The following is a 21,747-nucleotide window of genomic DNA, read 5'->3' as shown; positions in this document are numbered from 1 at the left end:
TTAGTCAATACAAAATAAAATGTGTTTATATGTTTAAAATAAACATAATTTACTCAGCGTCTGTCATCTGTACGATGAACTGACCACTCCTACACACAGTGGAATTTTTCGAGAATGCGCGCACATGTGAATTAACGGTACGGTACGTATGCTGAAATATCAAAACACTGAATGTCCCAGGCCATTTGTGCACATATGTAAGGTTTTGTAATACATTTTGAATACATGCACAATGGTCCTCAATAAGGTTTCTTGGAAAACAAAATAAATGATCAAAACTTTTTACACTTGATTTTTATTTCGATACTTTTAAATGAATTTACTAAACAAATGCTACACATGTACTATATACACATAAATATAAAGTAACAAATAATTGTACTCAAAATGATTTCAAGTATATTAAAAAAGGTTTCAGTGGGGTTAACAAAAGCCTGCACGCTACTGTCTTAAATATAAGAACTGGTTTTTCTTCCTTGGCTGTAAGCAGTGGTGAGCATCTTGATATCAACCCTCTGTATTTACCTTCACTTGTGTGGACTTTGACAACGATGCACTGACTCTTCTAGACAGACTTGGCTGTTGTGAAGAGGTTTTTCTTAAGCCAGGATTTGTGATAATGCATTTTAGTTTTCTTCGATGGGGACCACGGGGGGGGGCTGTGTGGTGGAGTCAGTGGAAAGTTCAAACAAACAAAAGCTCACACTCTCTCTCTTTCACACACACCCGTGAACACCACCTTCGACTACGTCAGTGTGTGCTATCATCGCACGTCTTCTGTTCATCCCGTCACTACACTCTGTCACACACGTGCTTTATATAGCTGCAAAAAGCCCCGTAGAGCTGCACATAAGCCTGCCAAGATCTAATTAATGTTGACTGCAGTTATTTTTTATGACAGGACATAACTGGCCACTAATTAGTGTGAAATAGTGCCCAGTGTTTTACAACCAGTTAGGATGATTGTTGGGCGGTGATTTAAGAGCCCAAATTTCCTTCTCAGGTCTGCACATGGAGTCACACTGGAGGCTTTGCACAGACCCTAACCTGAATCACTGTTTCACCATCTTCTAATGTCAACACCAAGTTTGATTTATGAATTTCAATCTGAACTATAAGCATTTTGGAGAACCTCTAACTTTGAAAGCAACCACTTTTCTCTGAAACTGCTGAACCATTCATGTTCACATCCTCCTGGAGTATTCAATTTTTTTTACAGAATATCTTTGACAAGAAAATAAACTCAGGTCTTGTTGTGTAACACCACGATCCTCCCTGCAGGGCACAGGGATCCTGTCCGTTGCTCGCCCATCCTTTAAGTGTCAAAGATAAAGCTGACTGACAGAAGTTAGATACTGTGTGATGATGGGGGGAGATTCAGACACCATGAACCTCACCAGAGTCCATATACAGAGAATAAGACAGCAGAGGATGAACGCACACTGTGCCTGGACTTCACACATGTGTGTGTTTGTGTACTTTTGTGTGTGGATTGCTTCATTCCTTTTTTTTCCCTCCGGCAATTCCCTGACTTTTAAACTACCTTGAACAGAATTATGTCTCCACCCTGAGAGAGCTCATAAAGGAGCAGAGAACAGCTCTGAATTTACCAAACCTCACGTGACACACACTGAATTAAAGACGCTGATGGAAGTTAAATCAATCAGAAGAACATGTTCACACCTGTCGACACTCGTCCTGTGGTGGTTTATTATCTGTTTTTATATTTCTTATGACGAAAGGTTTCACTGGATTTTAATGTCAACAATCTCATAATTTTGCTTTTTAATAGTTTAATTGGAATAAATATAGTTGGCTTTGTGCAAAAGTATTGATGCATGAAAACGAATGTCACTGAGCCTTGATTTGGGTGGCTCAGATACTAGTAATGCACAGTATCTATAGAGACTGACGACATTCAGTATTAAATCTGAATATATGTATATACCATTCTAATGATCAGAGGGGTGAGAGAGTGTTGCTCGACATGGATTACAATATACAAATCAAGAACATCCAGGTGTTTTTCAAGATCAAAACAGTTGAGCTACAGCTAAGCCTAACCCTATGCAGGGTTAAACTGAGGTCGCAGAAGACATTATTTTGGCAGTGTCAGAGCATCTGTGTTTCTGATGCATGTTTCACCTGGTGTGACAGGTCTATGTAAGTTAAGGTGGTCGCTCTGGAGCGAAAGGAAAAGCGTAAATGCAGAGTTCGTACTATGCACCACTCTGTATATGCATGCCAACACAGACGGTTTAGGAAAAAAAGTAGATACCAAATCTTTTACTTTAAAACAAGTGGTTTGTGCACACTATTGTTGCTAGCTAATCAGATGACAAGGCAGGTTACTGGGATTTGAAATGTTGCAGAAGCAGTACTCTACATTCAGATTGTTGCAAAAAATGAGAGGAAAACACGTTGTTTGGATAATATTCTGTGATTAAAAGTGGCCGTGGTTCCTTTACTTACTTGTGCTGCACTGCTTGTTAACTTGATCTTTTTTTTTTTTTTTTATCCCTGTGACATTTAGTTGTATATGCCTTTTGTGCCTCACTAGCTGCTTACACTGTCCATCCTAGTTTACTGTTTAAACTATTTGGATGTCTCAGTAGATAGTGCAGAATACTAATCTTTGGGCAGGATACTAACCCCATGATCTTCGTATGGCCTCTGACAGATATTGTGGTGTCAACTAACAAGCATATTTGTATGACCATGATATTGTGTGACCTCTAAGAACTAATTGGCAGCAGCAACCAAAGCAATGGGAGTAAAAAATAAATAGTAGTGATGGTAATATTTAAAAATGAATAACTGCTGACTGGAAGCGGCATCGTGTCACTGTGGGCTACTCCTCCTCTGTAAGTCATAGTGGGCACACCTGGACCAGGTCCCTATGCCAGCTTCACCAGTGTGCCATCACCACAGGCATAATTAACTGAGACTGGGCTTTTTCACATCTAAATCTACATCTGATGCAGAGTTTCATTCTCATTCCTGTAGACTGGGATTTGAAATATGTAATGGATGGCACCCAGAGCCTGTCGTGGTGGCTTTGTGGTGATTTGTCTCATGGTTAGCTCACTGCTGTTCTGGCAATAATCAGGCACTGATTAGAATATGGAAATGCTGAAGCCATCTGTAGTTTGTCTGTGTGCGAGTATGAGCGTAAGAGAGATTGTGAATTCTGTATCTGGTTGGCGGATTTGTTTTTGTCAATCCTGCCAGCATGCAAGGAGAGAGATGACTGTCTGTTTAATGTTTAGTCACGAGTTATGGAGCGAGACACATTGTGACCATGAGGTACAACAGTGATGCAAACAACCAGTTAGCCATCATCTCTTACTTTTTCACTACTACTACCCCCTCAGTTTTATCAAGATACATAAACTTGAAGTTTTCATTCAGTCAACATTACACCTGCTTCATTAAAGCTTACCACATACTAAAACAGAAATGCAAACTTTGCATTTTCTGAGATGTGGAATCTTCCCAGATTCCCAGGCATCATTTAGTTTAATTCCCAATGGATTACTGAACCATCTCATGTCACCATCTAGGCATGTTTTCTCACTTATAGACAAACCAACCTTACTGCCTTAGAAGAGGTAAAAACAACCCTGGGGCACTAGGGAGACAGATAGAAGCCCGGTCCAGTGAAGCCAGCCGGGAGGATCTGAAGGACACAAGAATATAAAACTTCAAAGGTAGTTTTAATAATAATAATAAAAATAATAACTTTATTTATAAAGTGCTGAACAGCTATTTGAAACTCCATCCATCCATTCGCATCCGCTTATCCTTTTCAGGGTCGCAGGGGCGCTGGAGCCTATCCCAGCAGTCATAGGGCGAAAGGCGGGGTCCACCCTGGACAGGTCGCCAGTCTGTCGCAGGGCCAACACACAGGGACAGACAACCAGTCACACTCACATTCACTCGTGCATTCATACCTATGGGCAACTTAGATTTTTCAATTAACCTATCCCCCTATTTGAAACTAAAAAGATAAATAAATAAAAGTGATACATAGCAAAGTAAAAAACAGAAAGAATTTATAAACTAGAAGGCACAGAATGTTGGACAGGGTGAACAAATGTGTCTTCAACTTAGTTTTAAAAACCTCCACAGAGCATGCCTGCCTAATATCTTGAGGAAGGTTGTTCCACAGAAACGGGGCATGAAAAGAAAAAGCACGTTCTCCAATAGTCTTTTTCTGGCTCTAGGAACCTTTAGACAGCCAGAGTCCTGAGATCGGAGAGCACGGGGTGGAACATAAAGGTGTGAAAGGTCGGAGAGGTATGTAGGTGCCAGTCCGTTTAAAGCCTTGTAGGTGAGCAACAGGACCTTAAAATCTGCTCAAACCTGACAAGTTAGCCAGTGAAGGGATTTCAGTACAGGGCTAATGTGCTCAAATTTCCCAGTTGTAGTTAAAATGCGAGCAGCTGCATTTTGCACCATCTGTAAACCTCTTACCAAATTTTCTTTAGAAGCCCAGAAAGAAGACCGTTACAATAATCAATACGTGAAGACACAAATGCATGGACAAGAACCTCTGCAGTGTCGCTTGATAAAACTTGTCTGATTTTGGTGATGTTCCTTAAATGATGAGGTCTTTGTTATCTCTTTTACATGAGACTCAAATGAAAGCACCATTAGTCTCTCACTGTCGTTCTCTAAAACCTAAAAGAGAATTATGGATTTGATCAACTGGTCTCTGAATGCTATTGACACCCTTTTCTCAACGAGAAGTCTGGGCTCGGGAGAGCCCAAGTGCCCTGGAGGGACTTTCCCTGCCGGATACACGATGGATGGGTGGCAGACCTGGAGGATCTTGTGCCTGGCGGGACTGTCGATCGAGGACGCTGAGGATATCTACCTATTCGGAACCATGACAACAGGGTTCTTGCTGATCGGAGCTGGCTTGGCCCTGACTTATCGGAGAAATAAGAGAGCGGAACCAGCTGTTCAAACCCCCCCAAGGCTGACCGCTGGAATTGAAGCGATGGGACGAGGCGCGACCTCTCACAACGAACGCAGCATGGTTAACACCTTGGAGACGCTTACGGCTGCCGTGAAAACTCAAAATAACAACATTGAGCGTATGATGGGATACATCAGAGAGGGGCCTGCTCAAAATGAGACCCTTGAGCGAAAGTTGGATCACATCGCAGAACGGCTCACTGCAGTTGTGGGGTCTCAGAATCAAAAGAATGACAACACCACGGAACAGAAGTTTGATACCATCATGGGGAGGCTCGCGACTCTTCAACGGGAGATCGAGAGACCAGTGTCAGAGTGCTAAATTCAGAGCTGCTCGCATAAAGGAGAAATCAACAATATTCAACATATGGACACCACGGCGCCAGCTGCTCAGGCCCAAGGCTGGAGCCGACCAAAACAACTCCCTGATAACGACTGTGTGATGACTATTCTTCCCATCCCATGCAAGGCCACCTGGGTTGGCTGGCAGACTGTTTACTTAGCCTGATAGAGCGAAGGACACTGTCTCAGCTGGACTCTGGACACGCACACACATACACTTACACTGATAAGCATGCACTCATCCCCCTCCCTTTCCAAACACCTTCGATGCTTGTTTCCTGTGGGGGAAGACGGCGGGTCTGTGTGCCGCGCTGAAATGGTAGCGCTGTGTAGGACGACTGCTGTGTTCCTTTGGATCACTCCCCACCCCCCTATCCAACCCCTGTGGCTTGTCACGTGCTCTAATGTTGTGATGTGGACATTTATGTGCTCTCTGTGCAGAGGAGTTTTTTTTGTTTCCTGTTCTCATGCTGTCCTCCCATAGGTGCCCAGCGTGAGAAGAGGTCTCTTTTTTTTTCCTCTTGTACTTTTCCCATTGTTGTGTATCTTTTCAGTGTTTTCTCTGTAACGCTGCCGATCTCCGACTGTATTCCCATGTGATGTCTTTGTTGTGTGTGTAAGTCGGGGGGGGGGGGGTCCTATTCCTCTGTGGGGCAACCTGCATATGGCCAATAAAGCATTCATTCAATTCAATTCAATTCAATTCAATTCAATTCAATGTCGAACCACACGCCCAAGTTTTTAACCTTGTCCCTGCAATTTATGACATAGTCATCAAATTTCAAGATGAAATTTTGGGACAAGTGCTGAAATTTTTGTGGTCCAATGACCATCAACTCTGTCTTATCAGTATTTAGGAGCAAGAAATTATCTGATAACCAGCCCCTATAGACACAATTCTAATTTAGACACAGTTTCCAATGGTTAGAGGAACATAAAGCTGCAGGTCGTCAGTGTAACAATGAAAGGTTACATTAAAAGAACGTAAAAGAAGACCAAGACGCAGCAGGTACATAGAATTCAATTCAATTCAATTTTATTTATTTTATTTATATAGCGCCAAATTACAACAAAAGTCGCCTCAAGGCGCTTCATAGATACAGAGAAAAACCCAACAATCATATGACCCCCTATGAGCAAGCACTTTGGCGACAGTGGGAAGGAAAAACTCCCTTTTAACAGGAAGAAACCTCCAGCAGAACCAGGCTCAGGGAGGGGCGGGGCCATCTGCTGCGACTGGTTGGGGTGAGAGAAGGAAGACAGGATAAAGACATGCTGTGGAAGAGAGACAGAGGTTAATAACAGGTATGATTCAATGCAGAGAGGTCTATTAATACATAGTGAGTGAGAAAGGTGACTGGAAAGGAAAAACTCAATGCATCATGGGAATCCCCTGGAAAACAGCAATGGTCCAAGTACGGAGCCCTGAGGGACCCCATGCCCCACTGCACAGGTCTCAGAGAGATCATTTTTCAAGCTAACAGTCTGAGATCTCCCAAGCAGGTAAGATCTCAGCCATGATAAGACATTTCCTGTAACTCCAACAAAATGTTCGATCCTATCCAATAAAATGCAGTGATCCACAGTGTCAAACGCAGCACTTAGATCCAGCAGTAATAAAACTGAAGTGCGATCATTGTCTGCATTTACCAGCAGATCGTTTACCACTTTGACTAAAGCTGTTTCTGTGGAGTGATTTGGTCTAAACGCAGACTGAAACTGACAGATGCTCAGTGAACTGCTTAAAAACAACTTTTTCAAAGACCTTAGACAAAAAAGACAGATGTGAGATGGGTCTATAGTTTGCAACCATGTCAACGTCTAGTCCAGGCTTTTTCAAGATTGGCACTACCACAGCTGATTTAAAACAGGCAGGGAAGACTCCGGTCATCAATGAAGTATTTAAAAGAAACAGAATGTAGGGTCCTAATACTGACCACAACTCCTTTATAGCCCAGGCTGGTAGAGGATCCAAAAAACAGGTTGTACATCGAGCTGCGTTTACAACCTTAGTTAATCCAGACAGAGAAATAACCTTGAAGTCAGAGAACAGTTTATCAGCACCAACAGGCAAAGCAGCTGAGTAGTCTGACGAACTGCTCGAGGAGGGAGTGATCTGATTCCTAAGTGTTGTTGTCTCTGAAGAACATAAGAAAGTCACGAGCTGTCAAATTTGAACAGCAGAGTTGACTTACTCTCTGTAAGTTGCGACACTGTGTTGAATAAGAGTTTGAGTTATGTTTATGACTCATGATGAGATTTGAGAAATAATTTGCTTTCGCTGCTGACATTGCTGGGGGGCGATCGTGGCTTAAGAGTTGGCAGTTCGTCTTGTAATCGGAAGGTTGCCGGTTTGAGCCTCGGCTCCGACAGTCTCTGTCGTTGTGTCCTTGGGCAAGACACTTCACCCGTTGCCTACTGGTGGTGGTCAGAGGGCCCGGTGGCGCCAGTGTCCGGCAGCCTCGCCTCTGTCAGTGCGCCCCAGGGCAGCTGTGGCTACAATGTAGCTGCCATCACCAATGTGTGAATGTGAATGACTGAATGTAGTGTAAAGCGCTTTGGGGTCCTTACGGACTAAGTAAAGCGCTATACAAATGCAGGCCATTTACCATCGCTGATTGAAGAGAAGACAATGAGTCCTTCCAAGCCTGGAGAAATACTTCAAGTCTGGAAGATCGCCAGCGATGCTCTGCTTTTCTACAGTTTCTTCTCAAATTCGAGAGCTCCTCATTTAGCCAGGGCACAGGGTTCCTTTTTCTGACATTTTAACTTCTTTACAGGAGCAACAGAGTCCAACAGTTAAAGAAGTGTATTATTAAGGTTCGCAGTCAAAGTGTCCACACATAACTCCTGGGTAAAAATGGGCTCCAACACATCAGGTAAATGTAATTTAACTCCAAGCAATGCTTTGGGGCTAATATGACGAGATGATCTGAGGGGCAGTTTCCCCTTTCAGAGGCTGGAAATTTAGGGATTAAAATATCAAATAAAATTGCTGAATGGTCTAAAATAAGTAAAGCACAATTTTCAGTCACCAATACATTCAGTCCATAACCCAACACTAGGGTGTGGCCCTTACGTGTTGGCCCAGACACAAATTGTGTAAAGTTTGAAGAATCAATTACATTTAAGAAATCTTTGATTTCTTAAATGTTCAGATGAATATTAAAGTCCCCCACTATAAGAATCCTTTCATAGTGAGCGATAAAACATGTCAAGAAGTCTGAGAATTCCAAAATAAACAAGTCATTATATTTAGTTGGACGACTATAATTAGAACCACGGGACAGCTTAAAGTCAGGAACTGGGACTCAAATGAGGTAAAAACACCAGGATTTTGTATCTGTTTGCATTTAAAACAGTCTTTGATGATAGAGGCTACCCCGCCTCCCCTCCCAGACAACCTGGGGGAGCTTAAGAAGCTGGCATCGGTGGGGCAAAGTTCCAGTAAAGGTGCCACTTTACCGGCACGCAGCCATGTCTCAGTTAGGAGCATGACATCCAGCTTATGAGTCCTGAAAAAGTACATGAGTTTTATTTGATACAGATCTTGCATTTAAGAGAGCTAATTTCAGTCTCTGTCCATCCGTGGTATTCAGTCGGCATGGCGACTAATAAAACTGCGTCGGGTGAGCGTGCTTCCAGCGCTTCCGTTTCGAAGGATTCTAGGGTGGATCACGGCGATGCAGTTCCTTCGGTACCTCCACCTCGCTCGCTAACACTGGGGAGCTTCAGCAGTGAGTCACGGATATTAAGCAGTGTCTGTCTCTCACACACCAACAGGGAGTGGGTTTTTAAAACTAGCAGGGACACCACGAAGAACACAAAACATAAACATTGCAGAACCGAGAGACGGCGTGCCATGACACCCGGCACCATCTTACTGAATTGAAATAGAAAACTCTTGAGTGCGCAGGACACATGAATTATGTAAAGTACAAAAACAAGATGAGGTTGATATACACAAACTCATGATGGTGTAAGTAAACGCCTTAAGTCCTAAAGGGACTAGGGTTATCAACACCTACCCTCTTATATAAATGGGTTCAAGAGCAGGATTCTAAGCTGGTACAGCCAGTATTTCCTGGGACTCTGGGTCTCGTCCTGGTAGGACATGCCCAGAACACCACACCTAGAAGGTCCTCATGGGTATCCTGATCAGATGCCTGAGCCACTTTAATTGTCTCTCCTGTCGAGGAGTCGTGTCATACTTCAAGACTGGATTGGTGGTCTCTACCAAAGTTTGGAACCACAGGTGAGAGTAAGAGTGTAGACTGACTAGTAGACTTGACTAGTAAGCTTCAGTCTCATCCTTACCTCACTCTTCATCAGAACAATCCAGTATAGCATCCACATCACTGCAGTCCCTTCAAGTTTTCAGTTTAGATTTAGCTATTCATGAGTTTTGGGTTTTGTTTTGTTTTCTGCTTCAGTGCAATAAAAGCTGGCTCTTTTAGTCCACCCTTCTGTGTCCGTGAGTCCTGTGTTTGGGTCCTCATCCTGCCGTCCACACACCACTAAACATGACAGAATGATGCAACTATGACATGCACGCTGACTGACTGCACTGACTGCCTGCCCTGCGCAGTCTCAGCTGCAGTATCCTGAGTTGGCTGTGTGCCCTGCACAGCTTCAGCCTGCTTCACTCCAGCCGCCTGTGTCCGCTGAGGGCTCTGGAGAGCCGTTGTTTGTCTTCACTGGGGAATCTGGAGAGTCTGTCCGGCAACCACCAATTCAACCACCAGCTCAACCGTCCACGTCTGCCATGCCGCCGCCGCATCTCTGCCAGAGGCTGTCGCGCTGCCTGGTCCTGTGCCATCTGGTCCTGCATGACAGCTGCCTGCCAAGCCTCCCATGTGCCTTCAGCCATGTCCACGAACAGCACGGCCTAGGAGCTATGGAAACCAGGAACACGGAAAACTACACACAGCAACATGGGATGATGCAACAAGAGTCAGAGGAAGACAGATGACTAAATACACAGAGGATAATGAGGGGGATGGGAAACAGGAGGGAAATATGGAAGCAAAACTGAACACACTGAACACAGGGCAAGGAACTATCAAAATAAAACAGGAAACATTAGATACACACCAAGATGTGGGCTTGTCACTGCGACCGGGGAAGAAACAGACATGCAAACAAACGGACACAGGAGATAAGTGAACATGAAGAGTAGACATGGGTGACTGGACATGAAACATGGAACACAGGGAAGGCACAGTAACAGAAACCTAGCTACTAGGAACTGTAACACAAGCAGAAAATAACTAAACTTAGAATATCACTAAATACATAAACACTATTTCACAGACACAGCGCCATGACATACACTTGTTGATCAAGTTGATTTTGCACCTCATAAATAAAGATTACAACTCAGTTTGTTTTTTAGCTATTTTTTTTCCCCTTTAGCCTTCACTGCTTAAAAGGAGAAACGGCTAATCATTTTGTTAATTACAGTTTTACACTTCTCTGCACATATGTACAATAGTGTAGGTCACATTATGAGTGATCTCAGATCAGTGGAAGCTGACCTACAGGAAGCTTTGAAGCACCCTTGCCTTCAACTGATTTGCAGCTTTGTCCTTTGTTTGATAATCCCCAGCCTTTGATAACAGGTTGTAACCACAACCATGACTCAATGCTCGGTAAGAAAAGTAAGCTTGCAGCGACAGTATCCAGCTGTCACCACAAGATGGCAGAATATTACAAAGTGAACGCGAGCAGGCATTCCGACAGCGTTCATGGGAGCGGTCCTAACTTTTCTTGTCCATCTTCCATTGGTTTTAATTTTGCACTCCAGTATGAACACAAATCCCCCAACTCGAGGATCACCACAACATAACCTAACAGACCTACACCTTAGTTCACAGATTCACTTTGTCTTTATTTCTGGGATTTCGCACAACCCAGGATTCAAATCATGAATACATGATGGGCTTGGATTTACAACATTATGAATGAAATGTGCTCTATTTGGAAGCAGCCGGCCCCTCCCCTTTCGACGGGTTGTGTGTGAGACTTTAAATCATCAAACTGTAAATTATAAAATTTTTAATTGTTATTGATCCCTTTACCCCGAGTCCTAAAGTGTATATTTATTTTCTTACTCTTCTTATATTTATTTCTAAAAAAACATCGGTGCAAATTATAAGTCTGTATCATGATGTCTCGTGTTTTCGTGTTTGTTGGTTTGTTTTTATTTTTGTTTTATTTTGAGAGTTGGTTATTAGATGCTGCTCCAGCCAAGGCTCGCGTGCGGAGTGAAGTGGAAAAAAGTGCGAGAGAGAGGGTGAGAGAAAGAACAAAATCCCCCACGGCTCGCGATAAGGAGCCGGCTCGCGTCGTTCATGTCAAAGATCCGGCTCTAAGAGCCATTTCGTTCGCGACCGACACGTCACTATTTCTAATGAATGGCACCCAGAGCCTGTCATGATTACTTTGGAGTGATTTGTCTCATTTTCAGCCCACTGCTGTTCTGGCAACAACCACACACTAATTAGTATATGAACCTGCTGAAGCTGACTGCAGTGTGTGTGTGTGTGTGTGTGTGTGTCTGTTCCTGTCTCACTATCTTTGTGAGGACCGAAATCTGCATTCTACTATACTTGTGAGACCCAACAGTCACTTGTGAGGACACACAACCTGGTCCTCACAAATTTGAAGATATTTAAAGGCTCAAAATGTGGTTTTAGTGTCAGGGTTACAATTAGGTTATGGTTAAGTTTAGGGTTAGGGTTAGGCATTCATATTTAATGGTTAGGGTCCTCACTAAGATAGCTGAACGGGGTTGTGTGTGCGTGTGTGTCTGTGTGTGTGTGTGTGTGTGTGTGTGTGTGTCTGTGTGTGTGTGTGCGTGTGTGTGTGTCTGCATGGCTGATTTGTTTCATTGGATTCTGCCAGCACTGCAGGGAATGAGATGTTTGTCTTTTATGTCTTTAGTAACAAGTGAGAGCCTCTGTGTGAGGGACATTATTCACCCATCCAAACAAATATAGTTAAATCATCTCTTACTTTTTCACTGTTACTATCTCATAGATATTATAGAAATGTTTAAAACTTCTGTAATTTAATAACAATCAACATTCCATCTGTTTGATCGCTGGAGAGTTTACCACATGACAAACGTGAACCATCCAGAATCAGATACAGTACATCTCCCCTGAATTCAACTGAGTCTTGGTTAAACAAAGTAACTGTCTAAGTCATAGTCAGTGTCAGATTCTCATTGCAATAAGGTGTGACTTAAGACTGAACAATAAGGATAGTGGAAATAATAAAAAATTAGTCGATCCAACAACAGAGTTTGTACAAGTAACTGAGGAGCGTGATGGTTCCACCTTGGCTTTTTGTCTCTTCAGGAATGGTCCTGTTTGAAGGAGCTTCAAGAAGCTCTTCTTTCACTGCTTTTTGCTCAGTTCTTTATCAAGGTAACACTGCTTCAGTAATTCTAGTCATAAAATTGTCCCTGTTGCTGTCACTGAACTCAATGAGAATTGTTTTGATTTGATTCATTTTGTTTAATTACAAAACATGTGTTTGTCAGGTTTCATTATGTGTTTTGTGCCAATTTTGAGGTCTAGGGAGGCCAACTCATGGCTGATGGTGTGTTTTCCTATTCTGTTATCCTTTATTACACTAGCAGATGTTTCAAATACACCATTAAAATTCGACAGAACTTGTTTGTGCTCGTTGCATCAGTTTTGACAAGATCTCTAACACCACTGCAGCCCCAAACCATCGCTACAGTCACTGTTGCACCGCTCTCCTGACCTCCTCAATATATACTGACAATGATTTGAAACAAAAACTTGAAACTTGAATTTGTCACTCCATCAGACCTGCTGCCACTGATTTCCAGTCCAGCAGTTGTATAATTCAGCATACCTCGCCCTTTTCTTCCTGTTTTCCTTTCTTAAGAATTGCTTCTTGACAGCGACGGCTCCACTAAGACCATTTCTGTCATTTGGTCAAGATATTTACAGAACGAATAAGGAAAAAACCGTATGTGTGGATGCAGCACAGGTACCTATGTAGGCTCCGTGTAAGCCCTGTGTTGGTCTGACAGCCATTCAGGGTGTACACTGCTTGTCCAGTGACATTTGGGATAATATTGTACCTCTCTTCAACACTAAGCAGGACATGAAGAACTTGGGTGGATGAATATGTAGAGGTCAGTCAGTTTATATTACTTGAACTGTTGTTTTTTTGTGCCTTTTAAGACATTTTAGCTCAAGCATTATTATAAAATTCTGACCATCTTCCGTGGAAAGAATAACTTTTCATTTTCTTTAATCCTCGTCATTAAAACAAATAAACATGCTCTGCAGTAATACAAAGAAGGCCAATGTTTGAAGACTATGTGAAGGTAAAAGAAAACAAGGAAAGAAGATTGGAGGAATTACTGTTGAAGAGTGGAGGGAATTCTAAACAATCATCGTGAAAATAGACTAAAGACTGGGCTAAAAAAGAAGATTGAAAAAGAGAAAGCGAGGTGTTGTGGCCGGGTGGATGCAAGAAAAAAATCAAGTCTCCTAATTGGCTTGTTAAGACTTGAAAGCCTTAAAGGAGAGACGGGTGGCCTTGACTGAGGGATTAACCAGGGGAAGATGAGAGTAAAGAGAAGGTACTAAAAGCAATCACATCCATATGAAGGAGCAAAACACAGAGAGGGAGAGAGATCATTTGAAGGTGGGCAAGTGGTGAAGTTAAGTTGAAAAAGAGTCATTTTGTTCAGTTAGTGAGTCTTTTTGGAAAGACTGGTTCTTAGGAGTGCTTGATCTTTGGGTGAAGGTCAACGTTTTAAGGCTGATGGAATGAAACTAAAGTGTTCAGCTCACTGCTGCACAGGGCTGGACCAATGACTGTATAAAAGATGGACGACGCGACACCGCCTCCTACCATGGTGCAAAAATGAAGCCAAAATATCCCGCTTGTGGAGGCTGCCATCTTGCAAATTTGGAGCCAGAGTCTGCGCAGTAGTGACTTGAGGTGGAGCGACTGTGTAACGCTCCCGCCCACACACCCGCTGGACGTGACCGCAAACACGCCCCCCCTACACTTTTTACGTAGCACCTGTGGTTCGAGTTTTTTGCTGGTTTACCGCGACTGACGACTCGTTTAATTAAGGTAAATACAACCATGTCACTGTTATAAAAAAAAGACACACAGCTTATCATCGTATAGTTCTAAAATCGCTCTGTTGTTAATTCGTTTGCTACATTAGCCGCTAGCATACGCACTGTGTTGGAGGCTTGTTGCTAGCTAGTTAGTGATGCTACACACCTGCTACTCTTAAGTCTTCAACACTTATGTTTTTTTTTATCCATTTTTAGACAGTGATGAGATCAGCTGCACACTCCACAGAGGCCCAGAGTTACTGTTAATATCAAAAATATAATGCTGTCCTTTGAGATTTTAACATAAGACTGTGAGTGTAATGGATCTAAAACTGTTTAAATCTCTACACCCTGGTAACATGGAAACTTTAAAAACAGCAGCAGAAGGTTTCAGTAGTGTAGTCTAATGTGTTCTTTTCATTTAATAATAATCCATATTATGTATAACAGCTACATTCACCCTGGAGAGAAACTAGTGAGGGAGCCCATCAGGACCAAGCTGGGTTTCTGGGTCCAGAGGTTTGGAGAAACTTCTTCCCTTTCTTTCATCACAGCTGTCCTGTGCCAGATGTTCTGTTGACCCACTGAGAGAGGCATCATTTAAGAAACACCAGGAAGACTGAAGCTCATCGCATTGATCAAGCAGGACTCATGATCTTCACCAGCAGCTCCCTCACAGGGAAATCTTCAGAGCTCCTCTGTAGGCCCGCCCCGGGAGATGGATAAACCCAGCATTTCATGAACACTGTGATGGAGACCTTTGGTTTGTGTAATGTTATAAATACTCGGATACTCCCCAGAGGCTCCGGACTTTTACATAAAGATATTATATTCAGTCCTGTAGAAAGTTATATATTTAAAAATATATGATCCTCTCTGGTTACTCTGGTATGAATAACTCTGCATCACTTTATGGTAAATAACCCACTATGTGCAAAAAACTGTGAAAGAATTCCAGATGACAAGTTTGTAGTTCAACATACAAGTGACGACCTTTGACTTTCATCAGGTTTTATTTAATTGTGTTAGAGAAACTCAAACGTGCTCTTCATGCAGCTGAGTACATCAAGTGTTTAAAACGGAAGCTGTGCAGGTCTGAGATACAAACTGAGGTCCTGTTAATGCTGATATATAGTGACACAGTTACAGGGGTGATTAATCCTTTTGTTTTTTTGTGTTTAACTTTATCAATAAAACAGCTGCAGCTTTCACTACAGCACATGTGGTACTTTAACCTTTGTACTGCTTTCATCAGTTCATTTTGCAGTTAACATGTGAACATGTTGGATGATCTGTCTGCTGTCACTGGGTGGTGCTGAGGTCTGAATCTGAGGGCAGCTCCTGTAATCACAAAGACAACAGAACCATCAAACTCAAATATAAATTTTATCCCTCAAAATTGAAATAAAGCTGATTCTTCTGTCCTCACACACTCAGGATCTGAAGTTGTTCTCTTGCATTTTTTTCAGTATTACAGTACACTACAGTACTTTAATCCATAGTTCCTGAGTAATGAGGAGCTACAAGGTACAAGCTTTTTTTTAAAAAAAGTTACTGTCTTTACAGATGTGGCAAGAGACTGAAAACATGCTGTTGTTTGCACATATTTAATATTCAGCTCTGCACAGGAGCTGAAGCAGGATGCAGCCTGTTGCTTTTACAGTATAATACTTGTAATAAAAGTACAGTAACAGTAATTAGTGAGTAGCCCGGAGCGTTTCTCTTGATTTCTTTAGTCAGGGTAAATTCATTCACCTGCACAGCTAAACGAACCCTGACAGCCGAGTCCTCATCTTAGCTAGCTAGGTCTCAGGACCGAGCTAAGGACGGTAGTTACGGATTAGCTTACAAACACTTTAACTTACCGAAAAAGTGCAGCGGGGCCTCGGGTCCTTCTGTCGGGTAGTCCAGTTTACTGAAGAACACCTCAGGCTGTCAGGTTAAAACACTCGGTCGTGTCTTCGCAGCGTAAACGCTGGCCCTCCTCTCAGAGCCTACGCTCTATCTGCTATTCCCGAACAGAGATACGCAAGTTTCTCCGTGACTGCAGCTGCCAGTCAAAGCTGTTATGATGACGTTTCACCCCAATTTAACATCACCGCGGTAGGAATTAGAATCAAACTTATGGGAGAGGAGACCCCTTGGACATCAATCAGCGTGATGAGAACTATTGAAAACAAAAGAAAGAATCTTTGGAAAAAAATTATCTGAGGAGAATAAATTTATTTTAGTCTGACCCCAGTCCCATCCGCTAACATGGAGGAGGCGGGGTTTATGACCTATACTGCAGCCAGACACCAGGGGGCGATAGAGACGTTTTGGCTTCACTTTTGGGGAGCTGTCGCGTGGTCCATGTTTTATACAGTCATTGGGCTGGACTGGTAATCTGGCATGCCCGCCTGGTGGTCCAACACACTGATGGGATGGTTGAAGGGTTGCTGTGCACTGTCCCTACATGTGCTGACAACAGACAGAGAGACATAACTGAAAGGGATCGATTCAAGGATTCAGCCACTCCAAAGTCTGAGGTCCAGTTTGGGGTTTCAGAAGTCAGAAGTGTAGCTGTCATGTCAGAAATAAACACAGCACTGAGATCGCCCTCAGCATGAAAATACATATAAATCTGTGTTAACATTTTGTGGTGGGGTGTGGTCTGTTTCTCAGCAGCAGAGGAGCGATGAGGTCATTACTCGAACCATCTGTCCCCTATCAAAGCAGCTCCAGGACCCAGAGGAGGCGTGAGAGGTTCGGATAGCAGAGCGGTGGCTGGAGCACACTCAATAGTGTAAAACGTGTGTGTGTGTAAAAAACTAAATAAAAATGTGGTGTAGGTGTGGGGGTGATGCAGAACTATGCACAGGTTACTTTAGCTTCCTCAAATGAGAGGCTGTTGTTTCTTATGTGACAGACATAAAATACGAAATGTGAAAGTAGAAGATAGCAGACAGAAGTAGACTTAAAGGGAAGTGTGTGTAGCTGTATGTGTGTTTAGTGGGGGGTCTGTCATTTTAAATTTAGGTGGTGGATCCACTCCACAGTGGGCTAACAAACAATTAGGCTGGAGGCAAACAATCCATCCTTATTTAGCCTGCTCAATGCCAATCCCACTGGATTGGATTCCCACATCCATGAGTGAAGTTTTCAGTCTGAGGGGCTCTATTGAGACTTTTCGTTGTCCTCTGTTTTACACTCCTCTCAAACTGAACTGTTACATGATCACACAACGGAAGCTTTTTAATGAACACCTCAAGCAACTATAAAAATGTCCCTATGGTGTATGTCAGGTGATATCGCCACAAATGCTCCCTAATCCAGGTATTGTAATGTTTTCCAGCTCTAACCAAAGAACCTTTACTTCAGTCTGTACCTGTATCTAGTAGTAGTTTTTTTTATTATTATTATTATTTCATATTTTTCTGTAACAGAGCCCTGTGAGCTGGTGACAATGGGAAGGAAGAACTCCCTTTTTACAGGAAGAGACCTCAGGCAGGACCAGGTTCAGGAGGTGGGCAGCCACATACTGGGACCCACTGGGAGATGTGGGGAAATCAGTGAAAATCAGTCAGGGGCAGAAAGGAACTGTGTAACCTTTGAGAATACACAAGTTGTTGTAATATACACTCAACGTAATGTCTTCCCTGAACACACACACACACACACACACACACACACACACACACACACACAGTCTTGTAGTGTGCAGTATTTCAATAAATCCCACTGTGACAGAGGCCACATGTGTGTGGAGGATTTCCCACACTGACACACACTGCAGCTGTTTACTGAGGAGTTTCACTGTTCATGTCTGGAGTTCAGCAGTTTCTCAGTCTGTCATGTGTCGGTGTTTGACGAGTCCACCTTTAAAGTTGGTGCCCTGTTCCATGGACTGTAAAACCAAACCCATAACATTTACTTACCTGAAGATACAACAAGTGAAGCAGCCGGGTTCTTGAATATGAACTCATGTCAGTGACGGGCCTGCCTACAGACCAGGGTCTGTGTCTTTAAAATGTCACCTGATGCAGGTTCTTTCTCCTTTTTAATTGGTTAAGTGGAAAATGTTGTTCTTCACTCGATCAGAGCGCCCAATAGGAGGAGGGTGTAAACTGTGAATGCTCAGGCTTTTAATGCTCCTGACTAAAAAGCCATGACGGAGGCTCAGACAGTGCCCAGGCTGTAGTTCACCTATCTGACTCATAAAGGAAGACAAAACTACAATATTCAAAAACTATGTAGAGGTTAAATGTGTAATGCAGGCTGAAGGCCACAGAGATGTGTTTGCAACAGGAAAAGTGCTTTAAGCAGTTTGGTCAGTAAGACTTGACGAGACCTCCCACGGTGAAGTCAAGCCTCTGAGTACAGAATAAATCTAAAAGCACAATGCAAATGTACCTGCAAAGGTCCCCGACCTGTTTTTGAATCATATTTGCGCTTATAGAGCAAAAACATGAGTTTAAAATTATTTGAAACCAACTGAAAAAAGAAGTTTCTCCTCAGACACAGAGGTCAGGGGGAACGTCCAAGAAGGGTGATGTTTTTCTTCTAGAATTGATCGGCGGGTGGTGTTTCCTTAGATCAGAGGATTGAAGTGATGTTGCTGTTAGGGAGGACTTGTTTGTTGTTGTGTGCAATGTTCAAATAAGTTCTTTAGATGGTTTAATATGAAGGTGTCCTCCAATGAGACGACAGTGCCAGCAGAGCCCTCAGCTCGTTTCAGTGTGAGACCCCTGGTTTGTATAGTGGTCCCTAATCAGACACAGAGCCAGCTGCAGGCCAGGACTGCAGCATAATTCATCACAGTGATAAGAAATGAACTACCTCCATAAAACTGAAAACAGTACTGGAACACTGACAGCCAACCTTCAGCATTTCCCCACATGCGCTCGTTTCTTCTTGGTTTGGGCTTTTCATACATTCTGCTGTGACTGTTTGGAATGATGGGACACAAACAGGAGAACAACAGCAGACTGGGTTAATGACGTGTAACAGTGGCGTGTAAACACAAAAGGGCTGAAAAGGAATGCTCGGGGAATGAAAAGTGGCACCTTTAAAATATCATAGTTGTAGATGACAGAGGCAGATCCACCAGGCTGATGTGATCCTGAGGAGATGAGTGCAGGTTCACCAGCAGTCTCTTTACTGTGCATCTCCCTGTCAGGGACGAGGAGCCGGTGCCCAGGCCACCAGGACCTGCAGCTCTATGCAGCTTTATGGGAAACAAACATACTGTCACACAATGGCTTGTTGCAGGTGGAGTGTGTGTAGGGTCGGTGATTTTTTTCTGATTTGCATTGTATCGTTACCATGGAAACAGAGTTTGGCATATTATCTTTAACGAGAGTGCGTTCCCACAGTTTTCCTGTCCTCTGTTCTTGAAGTGAAAATATTTGAGTGGCTCAGATTCAAGTTTGCAGCTTTCACATGTGACCCACAAAGACAAAGGAACAAGTTACAGCAATGCAACAAAGCAAAGCAGTGTGTGTGTATGTGTGTGTGTGTGTGTGTGTGTGTGTGTGTGTGTGTGTAGGCTGTTCTATTCTCTTCCTGGTGCAGTTTTTGATGCTATTCCCAGAGGAAATGTGACGTCACTCTGTCACTTCATGGAGGAGTTACTGTTTCTTCTTTGTAGTAAAAGCACTTTATGGCTGATTGTGGAACATTTGGGAGGGAATAAAGGCCGGGCTTCAGTCCAGTTCTTCATTGCTTCTATCATTTATTCTATTTAAGTATTTTATATGTGGATTTTTGTCTGTGTGGCATCTTTTGTGGACAGAAACATTTCATTGTTCAATGTTTCTTTACTGAGAATATGCTGATAAACTTTGGATACAATAGAAGCGAGCACAGCTCATTCAGCCACATGCTTTCAGTTTTGTAGATTTCAGGAATAAAAATATCTCGAAATCATCATAACAGTTGCTCTTTATCACTGTTTTATTTCTGTAGCTTTGGTGTGAAACTGTTCAAATGTATCTTTGTCTCTTTGTTTATCCACAGGTTGGAGAAAAAACATCCACTTTGCCAACATCTCACCGTGAGTAGGCAACATTATTTCCTCGTTTCCTAAATCTGTGAAATTAAATCGTCACATAAAGGCTGCAGTGTGTGGAGCAAAAAGCAAAAGGTGGATGTTTTACTGAGTCAGGTTCATCTTTAGGTGTCCTTGACTCCGTGCTGTTAGTTTTAGCTCTGTTTAGGCTCTGTTTAGGTAAAACAAAGGTCAGTAATTGGCCTCATTTAATCAAAGCCTAAACTCTCGCAGCCACTACGTTCTGCTATTTTGATGTGCAGTAAAATGTTGTGTGCTTTTATTAACTTACTGACTGTTCCCTGCTCCAACCCTTTGCTTCTTTACACCACAGAAATAACAAAGTGTTACTGTAACCTGGTAAAATTAAGCCTACAGGTCTCAAACCTGTAGTCTATATTACGGCCACCAGATGGCGATAAGTTTCAGCCCAGTGGAAGTCTGAGAGTTCTACTGGTTTTACCTCTGTCATTGCTTTGCTGCCGAGTTACTGAAGTAACTGGCTTATCTTCGGTCATACTGAATAAAAACTTTGGTCCATGTCTCTCTTTGTGTAGTCGTAACTCAGTCTAAGGGTGAGGATTCACGTCCAGTGGGAAACAAAGGAGAGCTGAGTCCTCCTCAATTTATACTTTTAAAAAAATGAGCAGAAAAAAAGTCAAAAAGGATGAACCGAGTTTGTGGGTCCTCAGTGTTCGGGCGGTGTTACCTGCTGTTATTTCGAACTCTGGACCCCTAAGGCCGGATCTTCTGCTCACCACCAGAGTGAGAGCAAAACCAACCACGAGTGTTCCTTCGTGGTCTGTTCCTCATTTCTCCATTTGCCTCCTCCTCTCTCTCCTTCTCTTTTACAATCAGCTGATTTCCAGCAGCACCTCGTCATCCTCCCTCTGACTTTTCATAAGCAGGATTTAAAGTTTAAAATGACTTCAGTTCACTTGTTTTTTCCGTGTTGTACTTGATTCATCAGTAATTCCATAACATATGAATAGTAAATCACACACGAATACAGATTTATCATTAGCTCAGTCTCTCATGATGATCATGAGGAATACTTTTCTCTTCACTAATCACAACATCGTGAATAAACTGTTTATTAAATCATACATGTTCAGTCAGACATACTTGGAACGTTTGGCAAAAAGGCCTCAGACAAGATGTGAGCTGTGCCCTGCATTCAAACAACCCCAGCACACACACATGCACGCACACACACACACACACACACATTCACTAATCACATTCATTAGACTGATATGTTTATTAAAATTA

General features: G+C 42.7%; 1 protein-coding gene across 7 annotated transcripts in view; it reads left to right on the top strand.

The window, feature by feature from the left end:
- Positions 1–21,747, top strand: part of LOC146382158 (RNA binding protein fox-1 homolog 3-like) — a 530,501-nt gene that overhangs the window by 104,568 nt on the left and 404,186 nt on the right. For all 7 annotated transcript variants that reach the window (XM_084938515.1, XM_084938511.1, XM_084938507.1 and 4 more), the window contains exon 2: positions 20,445–20,481. The gene's annotated coding sequence lies outside the window, so the exon portion shown is untranslated. The remainder of the gene's footprint in view (positions 1–20,444; positions 20,482–21,747) is intronic.

Source organism: Perissodus microlepis, chromosome 8 (assembly GCF_051167445.1).
Source record: "Perissodus microlepis isolate ML-2025 ecotype Zambia chromosome 8, ASM5116744v1, whole genome shotgun sequence".
NCBI lineage: Eukaryota > Metazoa > Chordata > Actinopteri > Cichliformes > Cichlidae > Perissodus > Perissodus microlepis.
This window is presented reverse-complemented; position numbering and strand designations above follow the sequence as displayed.